The sequence below is a fragment of the Temnothorax americanus genome, unplaced genomic scaffold (genome assembly GCF_048541705.1).
Source record: "Temnothorax americanus isolate GAGA-0224 unplaced genomic scaffold, ASM4854170v1 Scaffold34, whole genome shotgun sequence".
NCBI classification, from domain to species: Eukaryota; Metazoa; Arthropoda; class Insecta; order Hymenoptera; family Formicidae; genus Temnothorax; species Temnothorax americanus.
In genome coordinates this window covers 269,340-295,955 of record NW_027509485.1, presented here as the reverse complement: position 1 = coordinate 295,955, position 26,616 = coordinate 269,340, and the positions used below count along the sequence as shown (strand labels likewise).

Below are 26,616 nucleotides of genomic sequence, written 5' to 3'. Positions count from 1 at the left end.
AAACTCCACTTAACGAAGCAAATTTGCAATATCTGCTGCCACGAGAAATTTCTTCGCGAAGATAGTCAAGCTATTTCTTTACTGTTTCTGCACTGATTTGATCCAATACAAATCTGTACAAAATAGGCAAAATATAAACAAGTAGATCCTATAATAGATAAATCAATCCATAATTAATAATTATTTTTATTAAAGATAATATGGCATGACAGAACAGCGCAGACTATCTTAAAAGTATAATAAAGCGTTTAGTTGCGCAATAAATTTTTCCTTATCTTACATAATTTTATGTGTTGGATCAAAAAATTTTTAATATTATATATCAATAAATGGATAAATGACAAAGGACTTTCGGTTATTTGTCATTAAACATCAATGTAACGTTAATTTACGCGCTGTCAACCGCGTTGTACTCTCAATGCGTCTTTTTACTTGTTACATTTCCCGCTGTATTCTTTTATTCTTAAAAGAAAAGCAAGAAATGCGCACGTATAAATTTAAATCGCTCTTATTATCAAGAATTCAAACCAGATTGGTCAATCAGGCCGCAACCAATCGTTCTCGGGTTAACCATAACTTCGGCACGGCAATTCATCGAATTAAACTCTCGTTATTCGTGCGGGAGGATTTCTCGCTTCGTATACCGCTGTCTTTCCATCGCTCCTTCGCCCTTTCCGTTTCTATTCGTTCGATATGCTCTCTTCGACCTTTACTCTTCCGAGAATCGCGGTCGTTATCGAAAATGAAGTAGATTTGATCGGGTAGACCTCGTATCTCAAACGAGGAAGGTGTGCCTGCATGAGATTTGCTTTGCTTCTTCCATTATTACTTTTTCTGAACGGAGGAATTACACCGCCAAAATATGAGACGGGGCAATAATTATGTATGTATGAAAATAATTTTCATAAAACTAAATCTTGACAAAAGCTGAACATTTTTCTAAAAAAGACATTTAAGTGTTTAATTTTTATAAGAAATTTTCCAATGTTATGGCACAAATTGATTGACAAGTATTTAATTTAAAAACGAGCAATTATCGATGTATTCCTTTTTAACCATACTTGCTAATTCAATCTTTTTATAATCTTGAAGTTGTCGAGTTTTTCAAAGGCGATGCTCGGTTAACGCGAGTGAGGGGTTGGTTTATCATCAGTCGCAACGCGCGGAGGACTGAGAAAGGAACGGAGGTGGGAAGACAGAGGAGTGAGCGTAAAGCCCTTGTGTCGAGGGAGTTTTCAACCGCCCTCCGGCCCTTGCTGGTCGTTCGCCAGGGATGCCAAAAATTGAGCAGAGTCCCTCGCGCTTCCTGCTTCCGCATACGTCATCGATTCACCCCCCGTTCTCCGCGCTACGGCTCCAACTTCCTTCTTCCACCTTTCCGCCACTCTCTCTCTCTTTCTCTGGGATACCTCCGGAGTCTGGATCCCTCTCCTCTCGTCGACGACCCCCCGCGTCGCCCTCGTCCTCGTCGCCGGAACGAAAGCTTTGGCAGCGACCGTCGGAACTTGGCAGGGATCGATAATCATGGCGACGGCGCCGTGTTCCCGTTGGATTTTCACCTCCTAAGCTCGCCGCCGCTCGTTTGCACGCAAACACCCCCAACATGCCGCCCCCCCCACTCCCTTTTTCCTCCACGAATCTCCCAAGTGCGGTTTATGGCAACGCGACCACCCACGTCGAAATAACGACGGGAGATTTTATCTGGACCGAGTATTCAACTCACGAGAAAATCTGCGGGTAAACATCGTTGATTTTTTTTGTCCTCGATCTTTCGAAATTGAATAAGGCCTCTTTTATTAAATCCACAACAACATCGTGTTGCCTACGATGAAATATTGACAGAAAAGTTTGCTTTTTGTCTTTTGCAAAAGATTACATTATCTGGCGTATCGAGTTTCTTTTTTATTCTATTTTATAAAAACATTAGTCAATAATTATTATTTTTTAGCATGATTATATAAATACGTTTTCAATGGTTCTATGTTTCAAATTTCGTACATTAATGGTAATGAAGCTCTTGCAAAAAATGCGGAAATAAGAATTTACGAGTGCGGAACAAGTAATTGATATTAATTAAAAACTCTTTGGATACATTTTCTTTTGGAGAAGTTATTTATAGCCGTCAAGACGCGCGCACCAATTGCAGCGAGTAATACATCCTGTTGTAGGAAATAATAATAATATCGTTGCAATAATGTCCTATCACGTAACCCGTTTCTTTCGCAATCGCGCCGTCACGGTGAACGAAAGAAATCGACCGCACGATGCGATCGATTGGTCGCGAAATCGCGACCAATCCGCGCAAGAAACCCGCGCTCGCGTTCCACCACGCGGTACTTCCGGTATTTCCGCTTACGTCAAAGCCAGCTATATCTACAGCGTCCCCTTTTGCACGCACATCTACATAAGCGCGCGCACACACATACACACATCCATGCCGCCACGGTTCATTTTCCACCGACGGCTCTCTTCCACCCTACTTCCATCTTCTCGGCTAACCTTCTTCCGGGTGCCACCCTATCCGTCACGATCACTCAAACCACCTGCCTTCGCCTGACGCAGTATTTGTATTTCTATATATATACGTGTATATCGTATGTGTGTATGTGTCAAATGTGTAGATGTCTGCGCGCCGTCATACAATAACGCGCAAATCTGCTTCAATAAAGGCGGCACGGAATCCTCGGAATATCACGGCGGGTTAAATTGAACACCTCTCCTAACACGACTACAATTACACGACCTACTTTGCGCGATACGCAGACAAAAGCTTCGAGCCACGGCATGGCGATAAAAATGAAAATAAATATGAAAACAATTAAAAACAAATGAAAAAAAAATTCTAAAATTATTTTATGCATTTTCTATGATTCAGAATACGAACACTGTATCGAGAAAAAATTATTTCTTAAATATAGCCAAAGCATCCACAGGGTGCAGTGTAGATGAATTATTCTGTACGCGTCGAGTGATATTTGCTTGAAAAAGAAGATCAAACGTTTTAACTTTACTTTTGTGAGATCAGTATTAATTTTAAATTTCTTCTTAAGGATATATCGATGCTTCTTTGTTAATTCTAACATGGACCTATTGGCCTCGCTGATCACTTCTCTCGCGAAACTTCTCGCGATTCTCACATCCCACGCCAATGCGCTCGCGCTCGTTTGCACGCGCTTCGATCCGCGACTGCTCCCGCATACACACGGGACGAGTAATCGATAATAAGTTAATGGCCACGTTCGTGAAGCGTACTGGCGAATGTCGGGGCTATCCAATCGTATACCGATGACAACTTCCGGTCGCCGTAACGACCGTCCGACACGCGATAGCGATCGCGGGGACTCGCGGCTCTCAGCGAGAGATCGGCCAGATTACCGGGACGAGCAGCCGGATCTCGAAGCGGCCGACAGTACGTTGCAGCGTCAAGTTTTGTATATATGTTACGCTGATTATAAGCTCGTGTGGAACAGATCCCGATCGGTTGCGTTTGCTTAACGACTTCGGGGCTCACTCTGTCATTCTTAAATATAATATGATAAAAGCAAGTATTATTCGAATGAAAGGATGATTGAATATTGAAACTTCGTGATGATACTTTGCATGTCACAGGTGCGCATACAGTTTGCAAAATATATTTGTTATAGGTTCAACGGGAATGTATCACGCATGCAGTATTAATTCTTCTTATACTGTCTCTGATACTTATCAGCTGGTATCAAAGTATCGTAAACATCTGAGCACACATCTGGCGATCCACTTTCGGTCAGGTGGCTTCCTCGGCGGCTTCTTCTTGCTGTTCAAGATTACCAAAAGTGGTTATGCGCGAGCGCATCGCCCGCTGGAAGACAAGAAAGAAGAAGAAGAAGAGAGAGGAGAGAGAGAGAGAGAGAGAGAGAGAGAGAGAGAGAGAGAGAGAGAGAGAGAGAGAAGAGAGAGGAGGAGAGAGAGAGAGAAGAGAAAAGAGAAGAGAGAGAGAGAGAGAGAGAGAGAGAGAGAGAGAGAGAGAGAGAGGAGAGAAAGAGAGAAGAGAGAAGAGAGAAGAAAAAAACGGAGGCCGGAACGCGCGAAGGCAAGAAGAAGAAAACGACCGGTGGAAGAGTGGAGGACGTTCCGTTATCGCTCACCTCCGCATAACCGTATCTCCGTAACGGAGGGCGCGATCCCAGATCACCTCGTGTCTCTTCACCGAGGAAGCCAGGTCATCTAGCCGTAACCAGTGCGATCCGAACGTCGTCTCTCCGCTTTTTTCGCCGCTGTCTGCCAATCCTCTTTGTCCCTCTTTCTTTCTTTCGTTTTCTCTCTCTCTCTCTCTCTCTCTCTCTCTCTCTCTCTCTCTCTCTCTCTTTCTCTCTCAACTTTTCGAGCCAAGTGAATCGATTAAGAGCTGCAGTAATAGCCAGACACGCATCTCGACCGTGTGTATTTCCCGCACTCGGCACACCAAAGATAGAGAGATTCACACATTCACGATGATCACATTTTCCGGATCCCCGGAATGCCGCCGACCCGTCATCTCTTTTGCGCAGGGCGCGATCCTTTCCTTTCGCGCGAACATCACTTCTGTGTACGGATTACGGTATTCGTGTGATATTTCAATCGCCGGTTCTCTCGGATCATCTTGATTCCGTTGGCCGTAGTTTCTTGCTGGAAACTTTGTAGGACGGGGGCGGGGGCTCGGAGCGATTCGAGTTACCAAACGAGAGAGAACATTTTACTTCCGTGTATCGTCCACTTAATGAGAATTCCTCCTGACTTGCAGCAATTTCGGCGTCTCCTAACTGTTTCGGTCGATGCCGAGCACCTTTGGCGTCGTGTTGATGCCGTGCACTTGATCCTAAGTAGATTCAGAATAGACGCGCAGCACTGAATATACGGAATGTCAAAGGAATAGCTATGTCTTATCTCGTATGCTGCAAAATTTTCTCAGACTATTTTTTTAAACAAAGAAGTTTGCATTTGTTACGAGACTCGAAGCAGCGAGAAATCTTTGTGAAAACTTTTGATGTCTCTTTCCCTCGCGCGGAGAACCCTCTCTTCCAGAATATATATCCTCTGAAAAACTTCGCAAACGATGATCTCCCTTGGCAATCGATGTCGCACTTGAGACAGGCGCTATCGTTTCCGGCGGGTTGTCGTCGAATGTGGCGCGACACCCTCGCGATTGCCTTAATGTCCGCGTGTAACGGCTCTCCTCGTGACGTTCGTTTGGCTTCCGGGACAAGCGAGGGTCGCCGAAGACCCGGAAGTTCGTCCAACTCGGCGCATTAACCGGCCTCTCGTCTCCCCTTCTTCTCTCTCCCTTTCTGCACGACGAACGAAGGCGTTATGGCGCCTTTTAGGCCTTCGAGAATCCGACAGCCTCTAGCACCCGGAAGTGGACGAGAAAACGATCCATAATACCAGACCCCGGTACGCTCGTAACCCGAACGTTAAGGAATTTACCGCCGAAATTATTCTCAACCCGCAATTACGTCCCAGCGAGCCGCTTTTGGACTGTACACTTGATCTGCCTTTAAGTGTGTGTGTGTGTGTGTTTTTTTTTTTTGCCAATCGTGTTTTAACCTTTCGAGACCCTGCGTATCATGCACGATTAGGCGAAGTAGCCGTTCTTCGAACCTGTTAAAGCACGGAATTTATATTTAATCTCGTTAAAAATGACCTCATTTAAATCCTTTTTAGACTCTTGGATCTTTGCGTCGCTTTTGGAGAAAAGCCTTTGAGGAATTAAGAATAAAGTAAGAAATAATCATAGATTCAAACAAGTAAAAAGTCATGATTTATAAAATAAATATCAGTTTAGAGAGATAGAATACATTATTATATATATATATATATATATATATATATATATATATCCTAGATGAGATATAAATGTTTATCTGAATATCATGCATCGCGATATAAAATTTTCAGTGTTTTCTCCATTTATTGGGAGCGATATTTTTTCAGTTTTAAAAAATTTAGGACATAAAAGCTCTTTATTACAGTGGCGAATGCTTAAGTTACTTAAATATATCCTTTTCGCTCGCGAATCAAGTCTCAAAAAGCGACATGCCTCTGACGGGTTTCTTTAAAGATACAGTAACAGTCTGAAGACTATTACGGTGCTTTATTTCTGAAATGGCGCGCATGGATTTTGTCAAATGACCTCCCGCAAATATGGACGTCTTTATCGGGCATCTTTATCGAATCGAAGTTGATTTGACTTCGAAGGTTTTTCGAAAACGACTTATTTGCGTCCACTTGACGAGTCCGTTCAATAAATAAATCAATGGCGATATACAATCACCATATCGTTAAAAAGCAGTCAAATGCAGCTCAACATCAGTTAAAATTTCAAGTTAAGAAATCTATCATTAAAGCGACATCGCCGTGATCGATAGTCCCACATGACGAATAAGATAATGAAGAATATACAGAACACCCCTCAAACTTATCACTTCTTATTTATAAATTCTTTGATTGTAAGATTACAGCATTAGTTTTTATAAGTAATTTATGAATTCTTGCGAATTAAGTTTTGAAAATAGATATTTTGTTCGATCAAGTGTACTTAATTTTGCTATATTAGAATTTCAGTTCGATAATTTTAGTTCGATTAATCTGTTATGAACTCTGATGGAAGAAGAGAGACGACATTCAATCAGATTTTGGCCGATAATTGTTTTTGCAGGACTGATTAACGAATCCCGTAGACGAAAAATAAAGAGATATATTTTACATATCTCATTAAATATTGAATTTTTCAAAATCTCGAGTAATTAGCGCCCCGACGTTTCTACTGGCATACAATCTAATCTATTTCAAAATTGATCGTAGAATCCGTGTATACGTAAGGAAGCACACCAATTTGCGAAAATTGATCTTGCGCGACCCGCGAGTCGGGAGGATCGAAGAAACCGCGAACGCTTCCGCGGCGGCCGATCCGAAGAAGTCGCGGTGTCGAAAGCCCCGAGGAATCGGATTGGCTCACCTACTGGGGATCCCGCCAATCGTCGTGGTTCCCGAAGACCTGGTCCCCATTGGGAAAAATCTTTAAGGTCGCTCCGCGGGAACAGTTAGTCGATCCGGAAAACCGTTATATCTCCCAATACCACTTGGCAGCGGCGGCGGCGGCGGCGGCGCGGCGGCGTCGGCGAGCCTTCGTGCTTGTTCGGGGAACTTCCCTCGCAGATGACCTTCGGCTCCCCGCGTGCGAACCAGTCGGCGACTAGGCGCAAAATTCCGCAACGCTACCACTCAAATTTCCTCGCGCACCTACATACGTGTCAAGAATGTTCAACTAATACGACTCGCGACTATTCGATAAGCTCGAAAGGCCCGAAAAGCAGCGGGTTCATAAAATTCCTGGTTCAATCCCGGCGACAAGTGACACGACGGGCAGAAAAAATAAAATGAAACTTGACAAGAAACTCGAAGAGACTCGTTTCATTTAATTGTGAATGGCCGATCCTGCAAGATATCTTTATCGACTCATTCAGAACATTGATTAAACGCTGAAACATTCTTATCTGAATTAATATATTTGGAAACCAATGAGCCCCGCGTTAATGCATGCCGAGTTAACGATATCATACATCTCTTCTCAGAAAAACAGGAAGCGAGTAATTGCCGCTTTTCGGCCGTTAAGAGCCGCTCGCGGGCATCGGACCGGTCGTCTCGATAGTTAGGAAGTTGTCAGGAGTCATTGATCTTATCGGAGGAAGGACGACGGAAAACGCGAATCGAGATTCGCGTCTGCGATTTCTTGATGCGTAATTAAGCGAAAGAGTGTGGATGTCGTGAGACGCGTGCATGCTCTTGAAACGCTCTTCCTTCTTCTTCTTTTTTTACGCAAGAAAAAATAAGCGCAGGAGAGAAGCTGAGAGAATCCGTCGACCTTACTCGAGCGACCTTCGAATTCCGCCAACGTCAGCATAGCGATATCTTCGATACTTTTTCCTCGATGTTCCTATTAGAGTATTGCGAAAGAGATACGATATTATATATAAATCTCACGCAGAAAATTGACATTGCTGTTCTTAGCAAAGATAAAAAATATCCCGACGCAACGATTATGTTGAATATTATGATTTATTAACAGTATAAAGAGAATAATTACATGACGTAAAGATGTAGACATCGAACGGAGTTTAATGTTCGTACCGGGGTACAAACAGATATAACAGGTTCTATATTTCCTTCTTCTTTTATTATATTGACGATTACCGTCATTACCGACCACGATTAGCTGGCATTCTCGTGTTAATTTCACGCTGTTCGAGATAACTTCGATAAATGCAATCGATATAAAATATTCTATTTTTATTTCGACGTTCTCGGCATTACGCAATGTAATAACTAGCTTGAAAATATTTTTCTGTATATATCATTTGGGTTTAGCGAACTTACGGCGGGTATCTGAGAACTCCATCCACAGTCCACAATCTGCAATCATATATGTATATGCACGCGTTTTTATGTATGACATTGCAGTAAATAATTGAAAGTAAAAGCAAAAATAAATAGTATCTAATTTAAAAATAAGAAAAATAAAATGAAGTACAGTGCTTGAAATTTATTATTAAATTTTATTGCCATATAGAAATAGTATGTACATGTTAGACGCGCGATTTAAATTAAAATCACAGAAAGAAAGGTAAAATTACGTGACGATATCATCTGACGCGTGCAGAAAGTATGTCGAAGAAATTCGACTATGAGACGTTGTTGCGATATCACGGCTTGATCATTATGCTTCGTCCGACGTGAATTCTAGGCGTTAATCGATTGCAAAATACCGATAGCCGTCTTAACGTGGCGCTATGTGCAACAATTCTTATCGCTTGTGCCCAGCTCTCTTTGCATTTTTTTTTGTATTGCCTTACACAACGCGTAAATGTTTCTTTCCTCATATACAATAGGTATCTCAATATAAATTGAAGACTCGCGTACACTTTTAGGTAGCTAGGCTTTGCGAGAATTTACGCTGTCAGTTACGAGTGTTCCTTCTTCGCTTCCATCAATCGTGTGAGTCGAATTAATAGCAAAATTATCCTTACTTAATTTTATTTAATTTAACTTTATTAGCGAAATTTTTATTTGATAACGATAAAATCTTATTTAATAATGTTTTCTAAGCTTCTAAACTTACTCATTCCACCTCAGATTTAACATAATTTACTGATTTTTGCTCTGATTCCTTATTAGAGATACAAAGCGTCGAAATTTTTAGCTCTAGTCGGGTAAAGTAAAATTTCCTCCACTATCTAGTGAAATCCTCTGACAAGCTCTCTTAAAACCTATTAAAATAGTAGGGGAGCTAGCTCCATTTTTTCGTGATTATTTCGGTACTTATGAAACTTTTTGTGGTGATTCAGAATGTTATTTAATGATCAAAGCTCCGGGGACTGACAAAAAAGTGGGGCGCTTTGGGTGGTATAGCCACTCACTTGTGCAAAAAAATTTTTTTTTTAAGTCATTTCGGTATGTCAGTCATTTTGCAGCATAATTCTTTGATATATTCTATGACTATTTGCAAATTGACTGACAAAAAAGTGGGTCGCTTGTGGGTGTAGGGCCGCTCAAAAATGTCATTTTTTTTCAAGTCATTTCGGTATGTCGTCATTTTGCACCATAATTCTTTGATATATTCTATGACTATTTGCAAATTGACTGACAAAAAAGTGGGTCGCTTGTGGGTGTAGGGCCGTCCAAAAAAGTCATTTCGGTATGTCAGTCATTTTGCAACATAATTCTTTGATATATTCTATGACTATTAGCATAATTGACTGACAAAAAAATGGGTCGCTTGTGAGTGGTAGGGCCGCCCAAAAATATTTACGTTACGTTGTTACGTTATGTTTATGTTTATATTTGTAACCTTTATAAACTATGGCATCTAAATGTGTTTTTTTTTGGCTTCCAAAAAATCGGTAACAAAAAATTATACACTTAATAGCGCTCCCCAGAAATTAATTTGGCAATTAAACCCATTCTTAACCCATTTGTTAACTGACTGAGTTAATGATTTATGTATCACCCCGCCGGATATCGCGCTGCCTTTCATCAACCCCGCCCTGCTATTAGGTCGAGCTAGCCGATTCCTCGCACACCAAACTTATTTTGTCTTGCGTCTCTCTTTAGTTTTTCGCAATTTCGCGGACGCGAATTTACGCGTCTGGCGCCCAGCAATCAAATTCGGTTAGTGGAGTGTCGGAGGTGCGAGATAATCGTAGGAGAGGCTTATCTATCATCCTTCTCTCCTACCCACTTTAGATTTGTTACATGACCGGGACCGCTCCGGGAGTGAAAAAGATGTGACAAAATTTGGCTGTACTTTTAATTATTTATTTGAGTATAATGGAAAGACAATAAGAATTAAAATGAGTCCTGATGATCATCAATGGTGAATTCAAAAAAGGAAAAAATTCATAAGTCGCAAACTGTGGAATTTACAATATTTTATGAGGGTTTTGAGACTCACTTTTTTCTCAGTCAATTATGCTAATAGTCATAGAATATATCAAAGAATTATGTTGCAAAATGACTGACATACCGAAATGACTTTTTTGGGCGGCCCTACACCCACAAGCGACCCACTTTTTTGTCAGTCAATTTGCAAATAGTCATAGAATATATCAAAGAATTATGGTGCAAAATGACTGACATACCGAAATGACTTGAAAAAAAAATTTTTTGCACAAGTGAGTGGCTATACCACCCAAAGCGCCCCACTTTTTTGTCAGTCCCCGGAGCTTTGATCATTAAATAACATTCTGAATCATCACAAAAAGTTTCATAAGTACCGAAATAATCACGAAAAAATGGAGCTAGCTCCCCTATTAAAAACTTTCTGTAGTAAAAACTACGCGTGTAAAAATATTGAGAATTTACAGATAATTTTCATAGATTAATTTCGTGCGACATAGAAAACACGCGTATTTTTTAGCATTTTGTATTTATATAAATCAGATATAAATCAGTAATTTTCCTTCTTTGAATGTTCACAGACTTCGCTGCACGAGTTAAGGCCGTTGCACGTAACAAAATTTTAGTCACAACCATAAGGTAAGAAAACTGACTAATCACTATACCTTATTTTTCGAGGAGATTACTCGACTGTGATTGGTCAATTTTCTTATAGTCTTATGATTACGACTAAAATTTTGTTACGTGCAATGGCCTTCAGGATACGTGGCGTAGTCCGAGCCAGCAAGTGACAAAGCGCGGCGAATTTCACTTGGCGCGCCGCAGTAGATACGGGACAGACGAGACGCGCGCAGAGACGCGGCAAGTAGATAGGGGCACCTATGCGCGGCCAGTCAAAGTACCTGTTACCGCACGGCGCGGCGCGGCTCCGGGCGCCTCGGAGAAGGCGGTCTTCATGACTCCGGGCGTGGGAAGCTGCGTTGGCGTTACGTTACGTTACGACAATTGGCCCTAACGCGCTAGACGCCGAGCCAATTAAGAGAGGAGGTCTCTCCTCTCGTCGATGACGCCACGCGGCAACGATCGAGAATGCCATGCCATGCCGGCTCGTCTCTCTCTCTCTCTCTCTCTTCCTCTTCCCCTCCCTCTCTCTCTCTCTCTCTCTTTCTCTCTCGCGGATATACGAAGCGATCCCTTTCACTTTCCTCCGCGAGTCCGCACGCGAGAGCCGATAAGGCCTCGCTGTCCTTACTGGAAGAGATTTTCAACAGTTAACGGTATCAATAATACGCTAACTCTCAACGGGTTACTAGAGTTAGGAAGAGTTCCTCAAGCTTCCGGCTTTTGATCGCGTGAGCGTGGAAATTGCGCGTCTTCGCCGATTACAGAATTAAAGGTTGCGGAGTATTTGTTGATTATTACATTTTTTTTTTATATACGATAATTATTCGGAAGTCTTTCTTTGCCTTTGCTAAGTTATCTCTTAGAAATAAAATGTATGCATCTCACTTTTGAGGAGGATGCAATTTATAACTTGACACGCGATAAAATAATTTTAATTCTTTCATGATTTGCGCGCGTTATTAACATAGTACACGCACGTGTAAGTGGATACACGATGAATCAGAGGCAAATAACTTTTTACAGTCGGAAGGAAGTCGCGAACAAAGCGTCGTTTCGCGTACGCGGAGGCAAGGTAAGGGACAAGATAAAAATTCTACGTGCAAAAAAATGGAGAAAAAGTCCTCCCCGCAGGGGAATTCCAGCGAGTTCCTTCCTGGTAGCCGTCACCTCCCTCGGCCCTCGTTTCTTCCTGTAACGAGGAGAGGACGCGAGAGAGGAAGAGAACGGCGACGGAGAGGCAGAGGGAGGTGGCGGCGGCGGAGGAGGAGTAGGAGAGCCGGGTTCGCCTCGTGGGCGACTCGTACGTTCCTAAACTGCATTCCAGCCTGCGTTGCCACGTCTCGTTTCACACACGTGGACACGCGTGCACACGCCGCGCACACACACACACACGAAAGATCGCAACCAGGAGCGACTCTTTCGGGTGGGGTGCATCGGAGCTGGACTCCTCGTAAATATTCCGGCCAATATATCCCTCCTTTCTTCTTTTCGCTCTCTTGTTCCGCGCCCTCTTCGCGCCACGCTCCTCGCCTTCCGTTTACCGTCTTGTTCCTTCTCTTTTTCGCGTCGTCACGTCCGCGAAACTGCGCCACGAGTCGAGCCAATTTCGCGTCGTCGCGCGTCGTCGTCGCCCGGCACAAGTGAATTCTGGGACGCTTTTGAGCGGAAAAATTTGGAACGCGCGCGACAGAAATGTCTTCGCGGCCCGTCTACGAACGATCTTTCGAAAATCCTGTTGTCGCCGTCGACGTTGTGTCGCGCGAAAGTTACCACGCGATACGAAAACTTCATGCTACATTTACTTGTTTTATTTTTCGCTCGGAAAAAATATCCGGTGAATATCAAGTCAACGCGGCAAATCGTAAGAAATAGAAAGTCTCGTCTTTGCATCTCTTGAAAGGAGATAAAGATCGTAAAAAAACAGTTGTTTTCTTTCACGGAGAAAAGATGCGTGGATGATTTTTCTCCTATAATATAATTAGTGTTTTATAATTTACATTATTAGAGAGAAACAATAAACAAGTAGAAACTTGCACATTGTTTCCTCGTAGTTTTTAATTGTGCAAGTAGAAACTTGCACATTGCTTCCTCATAGTTCCTAAGTGTGCAAGTTTTTATTTTATTCGAGGTATAATTATCGGTATTTATTTGTTTTGGCTTCCTCATAGAGGAAGCTTTGTTAGCAAATTCTATTTTAATTAATGTTATATTTAAAATGTAATCTTTGAAAATAATAAAAGCGTTAAATGTGATTTAAAATAATAAACGTTTATATTTTATATAATTTTTTTTTAAATAATTTTTATAATTTTTTTTTTAAAGTATTTTTTTTTAATTAAATAGAGATTAAAGATTGTGATAAGCAAATCAACTTTAACCCTTAGAGACTATACGTGAGGTCTTAACCGCTTGTTAAAGAATAATGTTAGAAAATTTATCTTAATTTTGTTATATTTTATATATAAAATATTGACAACTTTTCTAATTCTATTATTTTCTTCAGTCTTTTCTACCTCTCTATTTTATATATAATTGATTCAGATTTGGTTGATCAGATCCTGTTTTTTAAAACTTCTATATATGTACAAATTCTCCGAAATTTCAAATGTGTGTAACACGAGATCTAATCAATCAAATTTTAATGAATTATATATGAAATAGGGGTAGAAAAAACTCAAAAATATAATAGAGTTAAAAATAGATCGCTATCTCAAATATTGAGAAAGCTGCAGCGTAAAACACATTTTTCAAAAAAATGAAAATCTCCATAAAATCTATACCGTTTTATGGATTTTAAAAAATTTGAGGAGGACATACTTTCTATGATACTCTATTTGTGTGCAAAATTTCAACCCGGTATCTAAAAAATTGTAGAAGTAGATGCGTGTACAAAAAATCCGTACACACACACACACACACACACACATACATACATACTTCCGGACATTTTTTACTAATACGATTTTTCGAGATAAAACCGAAGCTATCAAATATGAACATTTTAACTCGATTTCAATTATTATATAAATTAGAAACTGTATGTATAATTCTCCGAAATTTCAAATGTATGTAACACGAGATCTAATCAATCAAATTTTAATGAATTATATATGAAATAGGGGTAGAAAAAACTCAAAAATATAATAGAGTTAAAAATAGATCGCTATCTCAAATATTGAGAAAGATGCAGCGTAAAACACATTTTTCAAAAAAATGAAAATCTGCATAAAATCTATACCGTTTTATGGATTTTAATAAAATTTGAGGAGGACATACTTTCTATGATACTCTATTTGTGTGCCAAATTTCAACCCGGTATCTAAAAAATTGTAGAAGTAGATGCGTGTACAAAAAATCCGTACACACACACACACACACACACATACATACATACTTCCGGACATTTTTTACTAATACGATTTTTCGACATTTTAGAACATTCTAAACCTATTTCCATCAAAATCTCGAAAAAAAATTTTTTCACCATCACAAAGCTTCCTCTATGAGGAAGCAAAAAGTATAGATGATTTATTCACACTTTTGATATGGTATAAAAATTTGATTTTATTATCGTGACATTAATATAAAAAAATTAACACATTTAGCGATGCCTTTTTTGTACTATACAGGGTGTTTCTTCAGTATGATGTCGAAAACTCCAGAAAGTGATTCCTTGGGCGATTTAAAAAGAAAAACTTTCCATATGACAAGCATGGCAGTTATGGGCCTTCAAAGTTAAAAAAAAATTTTTTTGAAGGTCCATAACTCTGCAGGGAAGCATTTCCGGGTCCATGTTCATAGGAACTTTTTTTTTTAAATTGTCCAAGGAATCACTTCCTGGAGTTTTCGACATCACTTAAGAAACACTCTGTATATTTTTTACATTGCTAACAAATAAACGAAAAGAAGAGCACAAGAAACGTAATTAATGTAATTAATTATACACTGTATATGCACACAATTAGTTTAGAGGAGAATAGTATTACATCTCGGTATTGCTAATTTTGATAGAGCAATTCATATACAATCTCGAATCTGTGCATTTCAAAAAGCGCGTGTATATTTATTGAAATTGAATTGTCGCGTATACCTAATGCGCTCCGCCATCGCGGAAATATTTTGAAAGTCGGTCGAATGGAATTTTAATCGCGCCGGTTTTGTCTAGTCGAGACGACGCTGAATTAGTCATATTTCCATAAGATTTGCATATGCGTTGTGCGCGGAGAGAAGGTGAGAAATAAGGAAAAAAGAAGAGATAAATCGATACCGAAAGGAAACGAAATAGACTCCACGGAATGGTGGTAAACAAAAGGCTCTCTTTTCCTTCGCGAGTAAATCACGACACTCCATCTCGTATCTCGCAGATTCGCGGTATATTGAAAGCAAATATATCTTTTCCGGTTTCCCGGACGTTTTCCCGCTTATTTACTCCTTTTCTTGCGCGTCTCGACGTATCGAATGTAAATGTTGTCCTTTGATAAAGATCAAGTTACCTTCTCGAAATTGTTGTGCGGTAGAAAATGATTTAATCTCTTTGATGTAACAAACAAAGCTTTTCTTCTAAAATATGAAAACTGTGTCAGAGAACTATAATGTTGTCCCGATTGATTCGCGCTACGAATACGTGAAAGTATTCGACGTACGTTCGTAAAGAACGTCGTTCTCAAGGATACCTCGGGACAGCAAATGCCTAATGATAATAATCGCAAACACATCCACATTCGCAGTGCGGATCTACTTTCAACGCGCACGTGACGATGACGAATCCCTTTACGCGAACTAAGTATTATCGGAGACTCACCGGAGCGTGACAGGATTCGCAGAGACAAAGAATAAAAGACGCACGTAGCATGCTCGGTAACACACGACGGGGCGTCCGTTGCAGCGTTTCGGAAGGAAGGGCAAAGCGGACAGCTCGAAAATCCCTTTAAACGACGAGAGGACAGAGTCGATCGGTTAATTTCGGCCTGTATTCGATGACACTCTCCAAGGATCGAGAGTGTGGAAACTGTGGCGGTTCCGGAGCAGAGTTTCGCGGTAAAGGGATTACGATGGACGGCCCTATGAGGTCAGAGCGAGTCGTTCGGTCATACCAAAGCATGCGCGTGTGTATGTACACAAGAGTGAGAGGAGGGAGGGGGGCATTGAGGATATTACTCGCCGGAGACCTCGTTACACACGAGCTGGCCTCCGGGGTAAAATTATGCCGGAAGAAGTCGGAGAATTCACCTTTTTCTCTTCTGTCTCTTATGACCACGGACACAAGCGCGTCGACGCGACGGTTGGGTACGTTTCGTTGCGCGAGCTTCGGAAACAAACGCGAAAACGTCAGCCTCGAAAAGCCTTCCCTGTCCTTCCTCTTCCGCGAAGAGCCAAGCGCGGATGAGCTGATTTTGATTAGAGCGCCGAGACACGTGTTGCCGCGAATCGCTCGCGCGCTTTTAAACGAGAATTATCATTCAAGTGGCAAATCGCACTGTCAAAAGTCTTTTATTTCGCATACGGCGATACGGTATAAAATTAGAGAAGTCTCTGCGCATAAATCAAATCGCCGTTGGCGCTCGACACGTGTTGAAGAGTCTCGACTGCGTTTTGATCTACCAATTAGTCTCATCTATTTCCGTTCGTATCCGCGCTATCTTGCCAAAACAGCGATGCTCCTGGAGTCTACGAGAAAGTGCCAAATCTACGATAGAGGTCGAAACACATGCACTGTATACTACTAATTATCACTAATTGTAAGTTAGCTTTTATTATCGATCAGGCAACTAATTATTATTAATATCAGATATTGCAATTTATTATTAATATTTATCGCATATTGCAGCAAAGTGTTATTGGTATTATCATTGTATATAAACCGTAAGCAAATGTTTGACAAAATTGCATCTCTGTTTAATGTAATATACTTATACTAATGCTAAAATCGCGTCTCTTCATAATATGTTTTTTATCACGTTCTTCGCGTTGCGTTTTATGTTACATCCGCGTGATTGAGGCTTAAAGTTCGTCCGACTCGTAGTTTTACCAGTGCTCCCATCTATCTGCAAGACTGACGACTCGTTTCTGAATCACAATAGAGCATAAAATAATTGTAAATGAATAAAATGATATTATGCGTTGAGTACACGTTAACGAAGCGTTCGTGGCTTATCTATTTTCGGACGACACTCACGATCAGACATGCGTGCGATAACGATTTGTAATAGTTTCAGTTTTGAAGTCTGAATCATTAAACAAAGCGTTCCCTTAATATTATTTATGAAATAGTAAATGAAAAACAGGTCATTAACTTTTCACAATTTTTTACCGATCCAGGTAAACGCGCATAGCTCGTTAAAATCAGAGATCTTTTGAAAAAATTGACAATAAAATTATTATTTAATTACGTGATAATTGCAACAATAGCTAGGGAAACAGAGTATATCCAGATAGCGCAATTAAATATCAGGATACTGTCCGTTCATAGCGTGCAGATGGACAGATAATAATAAGTTTATTGAAATCCGCGGGGAATCCGTGAGAGATTCATGAATAAATTCCATAAGATTCCCCCCTTGCTAAACAACCCGCAGCAACAATAGCGACAGTAACAATGTGCGAAAATAGCGTCGATCAGCGTTCGAGATAAAGGCCGATGCCTCTCACGTGGCCACTGCGCCAAGATCTACGATGCTCATGTCGCGCTTCCGCGTTCGCTAATCGGCGGATCTAACCGATCGATCGCACGATCCGGGATGACGCACATCCGCGTAATGCGCCCGCAAAGATCGATGCGTCAACGTTCTCGGTAAAACGGCGGGGTTTGTGTCGCAGATATTTGTCACGATCGCGGACATTTGTTACGACGAGCTCACCACCGGGCGCGGGCGCCGCGATTTTCCTCGGCGGTTTTCTACGCAATTGATCGCGTCAGATTCTTCCTCGTTCTCGCGGCACGACTAATCGCCCACATCTTGCGCGCACGATTCCGCGATCACGTCGGAGTTTTGCGACATGAGAGTACGTGTTTAACATTAATGTTTATTTGCAGGGTTCAGGCTTAAGGCTGCGTGTCCACGATGCTATAAAACTTGGTTCAAGTTCGCGGACCGAGAGAAAGTTACCAAAACTTGGATCGTATGCGGACACACGAGTTTTGCATCCAAGATCCAAGTTCAGTGTGTCCACGTGTGTTCAGTTGCGCGGAGACACTTGCGATGTCAGGGACGCTAGTGTGATAACAAAAAGTTAATAATAATATTAGCGAAGCACACTTTGTACCCATGTTGCAAGAATAAAATAGGAATATGAAAAGTTCACACGCGTAGTTTCTTTATAAAATTAAGCATATACAATGTTATAGATTATGTACATTATATCTTTTTATTCTATTTTAGATCGTTCAAAAATAATGTAGTCACAATTAATATAATGTCTCAACAAAAACCGTACGATTAATTATTTTAATTTCAACCCCATTCATTGTCAAATTCGTATCGAATAAATCAGCACATTTTGTTTATTGTCGTTTTCCTGTAAATGCATTATTTTATTAGCTCGCCCTAAGTAGAGAAACGAGTGGCAATAGCGGTGCAGCTCTTAGGATGTCAAACCGCGACGTGCGTGCCATGGCGCGGGTGGTTTGTCGTCGGTGGTTTCGGGATGGAGCACCGCAAGTAGAGTGCATGCGGCCGCGTCGGCCGTCGGTCCTCCGACCGACTCCGACGCTGTCGCGGCGCGGCGGCCAGTAGCGATCGCACGTAGTGCCGGAGTGCCGCCGCGCCGCGACCGTTTATTTTGGATCTCCCGCGAGTTCGATGACCGACGACCGACCGCCGCGAGCGGCGACGACCGCGAAGGAGGAAAGGCGCTGCGCCCAAGCGTGCCATGTGCACGCGCGTTCGCCCGTGTACTAAAGCCCGCGTGCAAGCGCGACGACTGGCACACACACATTCGTAATTGTCGTCCGGCCGTCCCGTCCGCGCGGGCATCTCCGGCCGTGCCCGAGCGCGAAGAAATTTCGCGCGAGCCGGAGCGAGAGCGGCAAGCCGTGCCGGAAACCCGGCGAATTGCGACGGCGCCGGCGGCAATTTCACGAATGGCATCACGATTATGAAATCCCGCAGAGACGTACGTCTCGCGAATTTCGAGGAAAACATTGGCCGAGAAGGCGGCTTTACTTATATCACAGATTTTTTGCGTGATTTTTACCAACTGATCGATGAGAGAAATTTAATAAGTGACAACAAAATTTGATTTGCTGCGAGAGCAAACTTTTTGCTATTGCCAACAAAAGGTTTGCTACTATTGCTAAATTAATTAGCTCTCGCAGCAAACCAAGTGTTTGCTGTCAAAAATTTCTCTCAGTGATTTAACAGTTCTCGCGAGATGTTTCTTTTTGCAGCCAATTGCAAATTCATAAATTTTTATTGTAAAATTTTATAAAGATTATAATTATAATAAAATCTTTTTTACGTGTTTTTGAGATATACTTTTTACAATAGTTTATATTACATTTCCGAATATTTTTTTATTTAATACTTATTGTTAGTAACCTAAAACGCGTTTGCACGTGGCATTTCGTTTCCAATCCGGATCGGGGTGCGTTTTGAGAGAAGACACAGCCGGGGTCAACGGGGGGGGGTCCAACATTTTCGGTGAAATCTCGAAACGGGATCTCGAACCGTCGAGACGTAGCACCGGCTCGCTTCAGAGAGAGAGAGACGGTAATTGTCACCGATGATTTGAATGACCATGTAATTCGACGCCGCGGCACAACAGGCGGGCGTTTGTTCAGGTTCGTCCGAGGAGGAATCCCGCAGCTGCAACTGCGAAATTCAAGAACAGGCGACAGCGACACCGCCGACGTCGTCGTCGCCGAGAGGAGGGAAAGGGGATTGCAGCGGGTGGTGATGCCGATGACGGCGAGAGGGGCCTGACGAGTCTCTCGGAGACAGGGATAGACGGGAGGGGGGAGGGAATTTTCAGGGGGCACGCGCACTTGTGACCAACCCAACCGTTGGAAGCCGTTGGGTGAAAGAACGAGACGAGGAGAAAGAGCAGATGCCTCTGTTATTACAGGTTTCGTCTTTCGTAACGCTACACCTCCGCTCGCGAGAGGCTCTCTATGAACCTTTAGGTAACCCCTCTTCTTCCTTCCCCCCTCCCCCCCGTATATCTTTCGCAGAGCGCCATTTCGATTCTTTTCTGCTGAATTGACCTAGTGCCGGGTAAATTGAAAAAAAAGTGGAAGATATCCTTTTCACCGCCGCTCAAACATCGATCCCCTATATTTTATTTCCTTCCGACAGTTATGTGTGTGATATCCTTTTCTTCATTATCTCTACTCCGTCTCTTCATACATTATTAGTTTTACTATTTTTAGTTAGTTCTGTTCTTAGAACATCTAACAAATTATCTCTATTAGCGAAGTCATTTGAAGCGTCTTTGTGAGTTAATAAAATTGAATTTAAAAAATGAACAATTTAATGTGTGTGTGAGAACACTAATAAAAAACGAAGTCGTTCGGTCTTGATTAAAGCTCCCTTGAGGCGGAAATTTACGTATTACATGACTCTCGTTTTACTCATACAGCGATCAGCATATCGGATCTCCAATCAGCCTCGATGTACCAGTACCTGTTAATCGATCTATCAGGCCGAGTTGCGTCTTTCCACGTCGTGACAGTTCCGGTGGTGTTACGAGATCTACGCAAGCCGCCGCCGCCAGATTGACCAGTTTTTCGTTTAATCTCCGATTCGTAGGCATAGCGGCGCTCGAGAAATATCGTGATGCTGAGACGTCGATAAGTCGGATGGAAAGGGCATAAAGCGGGAAAGGGAAGCGGAATCTCGGTAGGGCGGCAAAGGCACCGGGGGATTTCGAGCAGGCATTCAATATTTCGATCGATGGAGACGGCCTTTGATCTTACGGTACACCGGCCGCCCTATGTCTGCCCACTTCTTCCCAGGTGCTCGGTGCATCTTCATCCTCATTCAAGATGGCAGTTCCTTTTTTTCTGCCCAATCCCCCGCGTCACCCAACCGTCCCGCCTCCCGTCGATATCTCGGAAGATCTACGTGGCCTGGAAGGTATGAGGGAGCGATCTATGTCGAAGAACCGATTCCTACGGCTTAATGCCTTTCACGGCAGCTCTCTTTGCCGAGGGTGTCGTTTTTCGAGGAGAAACATTGGGGAGTATCCGAGAGAAGATTTCATAGTCGCAGGAATTAAGAGGGATTCAAATATCAATATTCTAAATATTTATTAGATTACGTGTATTTCTTTCTCAGTAGACACATAGGGATTTCTATGATAACTTATAATCCGTGTAATGACACAAGCAACATTGAATAATAAAAAAAAAGAGATTGATATTTCTTGCTTATAATTTTATATATTATTATATAAACAAAAGTGACGTTTAGAAGCTTTATTTAATGCATTCTTATTAACGAAAAGTTCTTTTCGAATTTATCAAGGAATTCGTGTCCATTGTGAAACGCCATCTTTTCCACACGGGCGGATTTTCCCTAATAATTTTCGTAACAGTCGGGGCCCGCGTCTTCTCGATTATGTCGGGGGTGAGACACGTTCAGAAATTCTCCAATGTCGAGAGAAATTCGGGAACGTGACTCGGTGAATCGTGATTAATATACCCAGCGTGTCCTACGGGTCCTTTAAATCGGGCGTTAGCCGGCTTCCTCGAGCGTGTATCGTCGAGCCTGAAAGGATTATAAATAATTTCTGGTTGCGGGATATAAAAGACCTAGGCGCGCGAGGGAGGTGGCGTGGAGGAAGAGAGGACGGTAACGGGAAGAGGAGCAAAGGATACGCGCCGAAATTAGGCCCAAGGTATCCCGACACGCCCACAAGATCTCCGCGGTACGATCCTGTGTTGGGATAAGGTGGATTACCGTCTCTGGAATCTCGCCTCAGATGCAGGTGTCCTGAGCTCGGAACCATCGCCGAGTGCGGGATGTTTCGACACGCCGCCGATCGTTCTTTTAGCATATTATGCGCATGACTGAAGAGTATTTTCATTTGCCGAATATTTAATATTAATGCAATCAAATACAAATCAATATAATATCTATACTTTATATAATTACGCGAGAATAATGCTAATAAGATTAGATAATTGCCCTACGTAACAGTAAAATTAACAAAGCATATTGATTTTTTAAATATAATAATAGCGAATATTATATAATTACTATATTTATAACTAGAATGTTATATATAAAAGTTGTTTGATGGATACATACTTAAAAGCACAATATATAGGAAAATTGTGGGGGAAATTATAAAAGAATAATTTATTAAAACTTATGTATAATATATATGAATGCGTTTTTATTGTCATAACAGGAATCATAATGCATCAGAAAATATCTAACCATTAAACAGAGTTATTTAAACAAAATTTACTTAATTATCAAGAACTCCATTACTTCTTATAAATTATTTCGTGCTGAAATTATGTAGAGTTACATTTAATCACTTATAATTTTTTATAAACTTATATTAATTAATCATTGAACATATGTAGTTATTTAAATAAAATTTACTTAATTATCAAGAACTCCATTACTTTTTATAAATATTATTTCGTGCTGAAATTACGTAGAGTTATTTAATCATTTATGATTTTTTATGAACTTGTATCGCAGTCATGTCTAAAAATTCTAATTTATATCACGCGTGACCCGAACCTGTTCCGTACGATTAGCCGGCGCAAGGGACTCGCCACTTCGAAGGTGATCAATCGTCGCGTCTTTTTTCCATCCTCTTTTTCATCTTTTTCGTCCGTTTATTTTCGCGAAGCGCGGCTTACGTCGTCATCGCTGCCGCCCGACTCGAACATCGTGTTGGCGTCGTTCCGCCGCCCGAGAGCATTCAGTGCCTCTCGTCCTTGTTTTTCGCTGCGGCAACATCCGCGGAATTGACGTCTTCGTGGGTTAAGGCAGGCCGATAAGACCGCACGAAAAATGGAAAAACCTGTTCCTCTTCCTGTGTCGGGGATGAGACGGCCGCGATCATTACATGCTCGAACGCACACAGGAGTCTCGAGGAGCGCGCACAGGATACCCGGCTCCGTTCAGGTATCTTAGATATATACGGACGGAGGATACAGGCGGAATCTTGATGCGTCCGGAAGCGTGTACCGGATTCGTTTTATTTCCACGGTCGCTTTTTGCGCCTTTTGCACTACGCGGTTGGTCGGACCGAACCGGCCACTGACCACGGTGAATAGAGAAGGTAATTTCCTGCAGTTTTCCGAGGATATTAGACAAGAGGGAGTGAGAAGGATGCAGGGTGAAACTCGGTCTCTGACTCGGACGATGTTATAAATATAAGGTATAAAACAGCGGCACAACGAATTAGGAATTTGCATCAAAAGCAGAGCAAAGTTGCCTATTATACGTTTACGAATACACACACGATGTACATACAATAAAATAAAGGTACAACATAATAAAACGTATAAATAATACAAAATAAAACTGTTAATATTATTGCAGGTTTTTAAAATAAAAACGTTTGTTTTTAATCTTGTGAACATTAGTTACTTTTTCTATTTTTTTTTTTTTTTTTTTTTTAATGAGAGTGCGCATTCAGACTTTTAACAAAGATCGGAATACAAGAGAATCGAAATAGCGAAATTAGAAACATATAGGCACAGAAAATAACGCCAAAAAAAAGATCCGAGATTATATTTTCCCTTTTGATTCGTGGACTCATGAACGGCACCGACAACACGATACATTTGCGATGCAAATCCTCTTGGTAGCGTCCGTTCGGCAGTCGCGCGATAGGAAGTGAAACAGATAAAACGGAAGGCGGAGTCCAATAAGGCTAATTCCGTGCGGGGCCTAAACGCCGCGCCGGCGTGGATTGAACGTTCGCGGTGGGGTAATGATAAAACTCTTTCCTACTTTCCCGGCTTCGATACCTGGGTAATGATCGTCGGCCGATCGCGGCCGTGCCGGCAAGCGCGATTGCGCGACATTAAGCCACCAGTTTCCAGTTCGCGGGACAATTATTTATAGCCCCGCATCCCTGGCCGCGGCTTTATCTTGCATATCATAAAACGCCACGGCGCGGCGAACCGGCCGGAGACACTTCGCAAGCCCGGACCGGATGGCTCTCTCGCGAGACGGATGCTGAATTCCGCCGGTCCGCGCGCACGCGGACGCGTAAATATGGGAGCATAGACGTGCGTGTACCTATGTAAAGTGTTAAACAGCGGAGAGACGGAGTCGGAATGGCTCATAATTTACCGACAATGAGGGGAACCCTTGAAAAACGGCGCGGTACATTAAATTATAATTCTGTGAACATTGTAGTGAGTTTTAATTCATACTACCTGTTGATAGGGCGTACGTTGAAATTTACCGAGATGTGCCGGCATTCACGATTGCTGTCCCGAGAAAGTGCGAAATTCAACACACTGCAGTTGTTATTTCTTCAATATCTTCATGACAGTCTCTCTCTCTCTCTCTCTCTCTCTCTCTCTCTCTCTCTCTCTCTCTCTCTCTCTCTCTCTCTCTCTCTCTCTCTCTCTCTCTCTCTCATCATTGACTTTCAAATCAGCTCGTTTGATTCTTTGATGCTTAATTCTCGTTAATCGTTGTTTAGGTAAAATTAGTTGAATATTTGATATATCCTGGCGTAAAAAACTGCTCGATTATAATTTCGACTAGTTTTATGTCTGTCAAACGTATGTAACCCCTTAAGCGAGTTGTCACACGTTTGTTAACTCGAATCCCTAAATCGTATATCTATTTTAATACCTCACATAGATTGACGTCTCTAAACGCTAGTAATAAATGCATAAATATCGTAGGCAGTTTTGTCTTGACGCTCCATTAATTCATCATCGCTTTGACGATTTGGATTCTAAAGGCAAACCGCACTGAGATGTGCAAAATTCGCAATACAAGAAGGCTATTAATGAATAATCGTAGTTACGTACAGGCGTGAGAGTTCCTCGGGAAGGGCGATTAAATCGCAAGCTCAAGAGAAATAATATTGGGGCCCGTCCGGCGAGTATGTATATATAGAGAAACGAGAGAGCGCGTCTCAAAGCGTCGGTTTTACGAGATCTTACGAGGAGTTAATAAAATCGTGATAATGACGATCAACATTTTACATTTATGAGAGTCGAGCAGTGATTTAATCAACTCGCAGCGATGCAGCGCGCGACGAGGCGAGAAAAACAAGGATCGCCCGTTCGCGCGCGGACAGATCGGCTAATCTCCGCGTGCGCAGCCACTCGATCTAATTTATTCGATCTCATAGATTATTCTGAAAAATTAAAGTAACTTAATGGACACGGCGAACGGCCGTTTTCATAACCTGATTTAATATCAATCTGCGGAAGCATCATTTATGTAGATAACGTATCTTATTGCACGAGGCTTTAACTCGATTCGAATTAAAGGCAGACGGTCTCTCTGTAATACCATTTCTCACCGCTAGTTTCCGTAATAAATTAATAAAAGTTAGGTTACTTATTATTTCTGACAATTTATGAAATTTGCATTGGATCGGATGTCAGGGCACTATATCGCCGTTTTATTGGAATATATCCAGTTTAAGTATTTATATACACATTTATTCTTATTCGTGTGTATTTATATACTCGACCTGGCCACATAAGGCCCGCAAACGACTCAATAAGAGAAGGATTATTGTCCTTATCGTCTTGTTAAATCGGTGTCGGTTAGCAAGTCGATCCGCCTCAGGTATAATACGGTCTGCGTTCGAGCTACCGAAGAACGAGATTACACGCGCCCGCGGAGACGCGCCGCCACTAGCCTTTAACGAACGAACCGAACGTCGCGTTGCGTCTCGTCGGGCGAGTACAGGCTTTTTCCCAGGACGATTATAGTTCCTGAGCGACAACGTGCACTCGAACGGCTTTAAAGTATCGTTACGCGTCGCGGCGATGACCCTCGATTAAGCGCCCACCGTCGTCACCGCCGCCACCGCCGCCACCGCCGCCACCACATTCCGATCCTCCTTTCTCCGCTCTCGCCGAGGAAGCCTGTATGCCGTGCTTGCTTCCCTCGGAACGGTCCCAGGGATCCGGTATTACGAGAGCGCGCATTATCGCGCGTAACAGCCGATATCCGTCATCCGGCGCGATTAAACGCGAGACGATGGTGCCTCTGACGCGACGCCCCGGGGCAATCAGCTCGTTCTCAACGAGGAAGACGCGGCGCCGGCTTATACTTGTTAGAATAAGAGCAGATAGCTTCCATTTCGCGAACACGCGTTAATCGAAGTTAATCAGTGATTTTCTGTCTAGTTCTGGGTGAATAGAAAAATATCGTGGCCGATCAATATTAATACACAAAATGGAGAAGACTGAAAGACCGATAAATAATTTTAACTGTCGCTTAACGATATAGTTATCGCCAAAGTTATTTATCGACGTGTTAAGCTAACAATTTTGATTATTGCTGCTAAAACTCAAATATAATCCGCGCGATAAATGGAGCGTAATTATAAACGCGACTCGTCGGCAATGCCGATTCGTCAAGTCTTAGATCTTTCCTGGTCACTGGCACTGTCGAGTTTCGCGTTTAATTC

The 26,616-nt window shown here is 42.1% G+C and overlaps 1 long non-coding RNA gene across 2 annotated transcripts in view; it reads left to right on the top strand.

Annotated features, from left to right (window-relative positions):
- Positions 1-26,616, top strand: part of LOC143901476 (uncharacterized) — a 130,265-nt gene that overhangs the window by 77,541 nt on the left and 26,108 nt on the right. The window contains exon 5 of one of the 2 annotated variants that reach the window (XR_013258087.1): positions 18,068-18,333. The exons of the other annotated variant lie outside the window; for it this stretch is intronic. This is a non-coding gene — a long non-coding RNA (uncharacterized LOC143901476). Of the gene's footprint in view, positions 1-18,067; positions 18,334-26,616 lie in introns of those variants that run through there. 2 annotated transcript variants of the gene reach the window in all.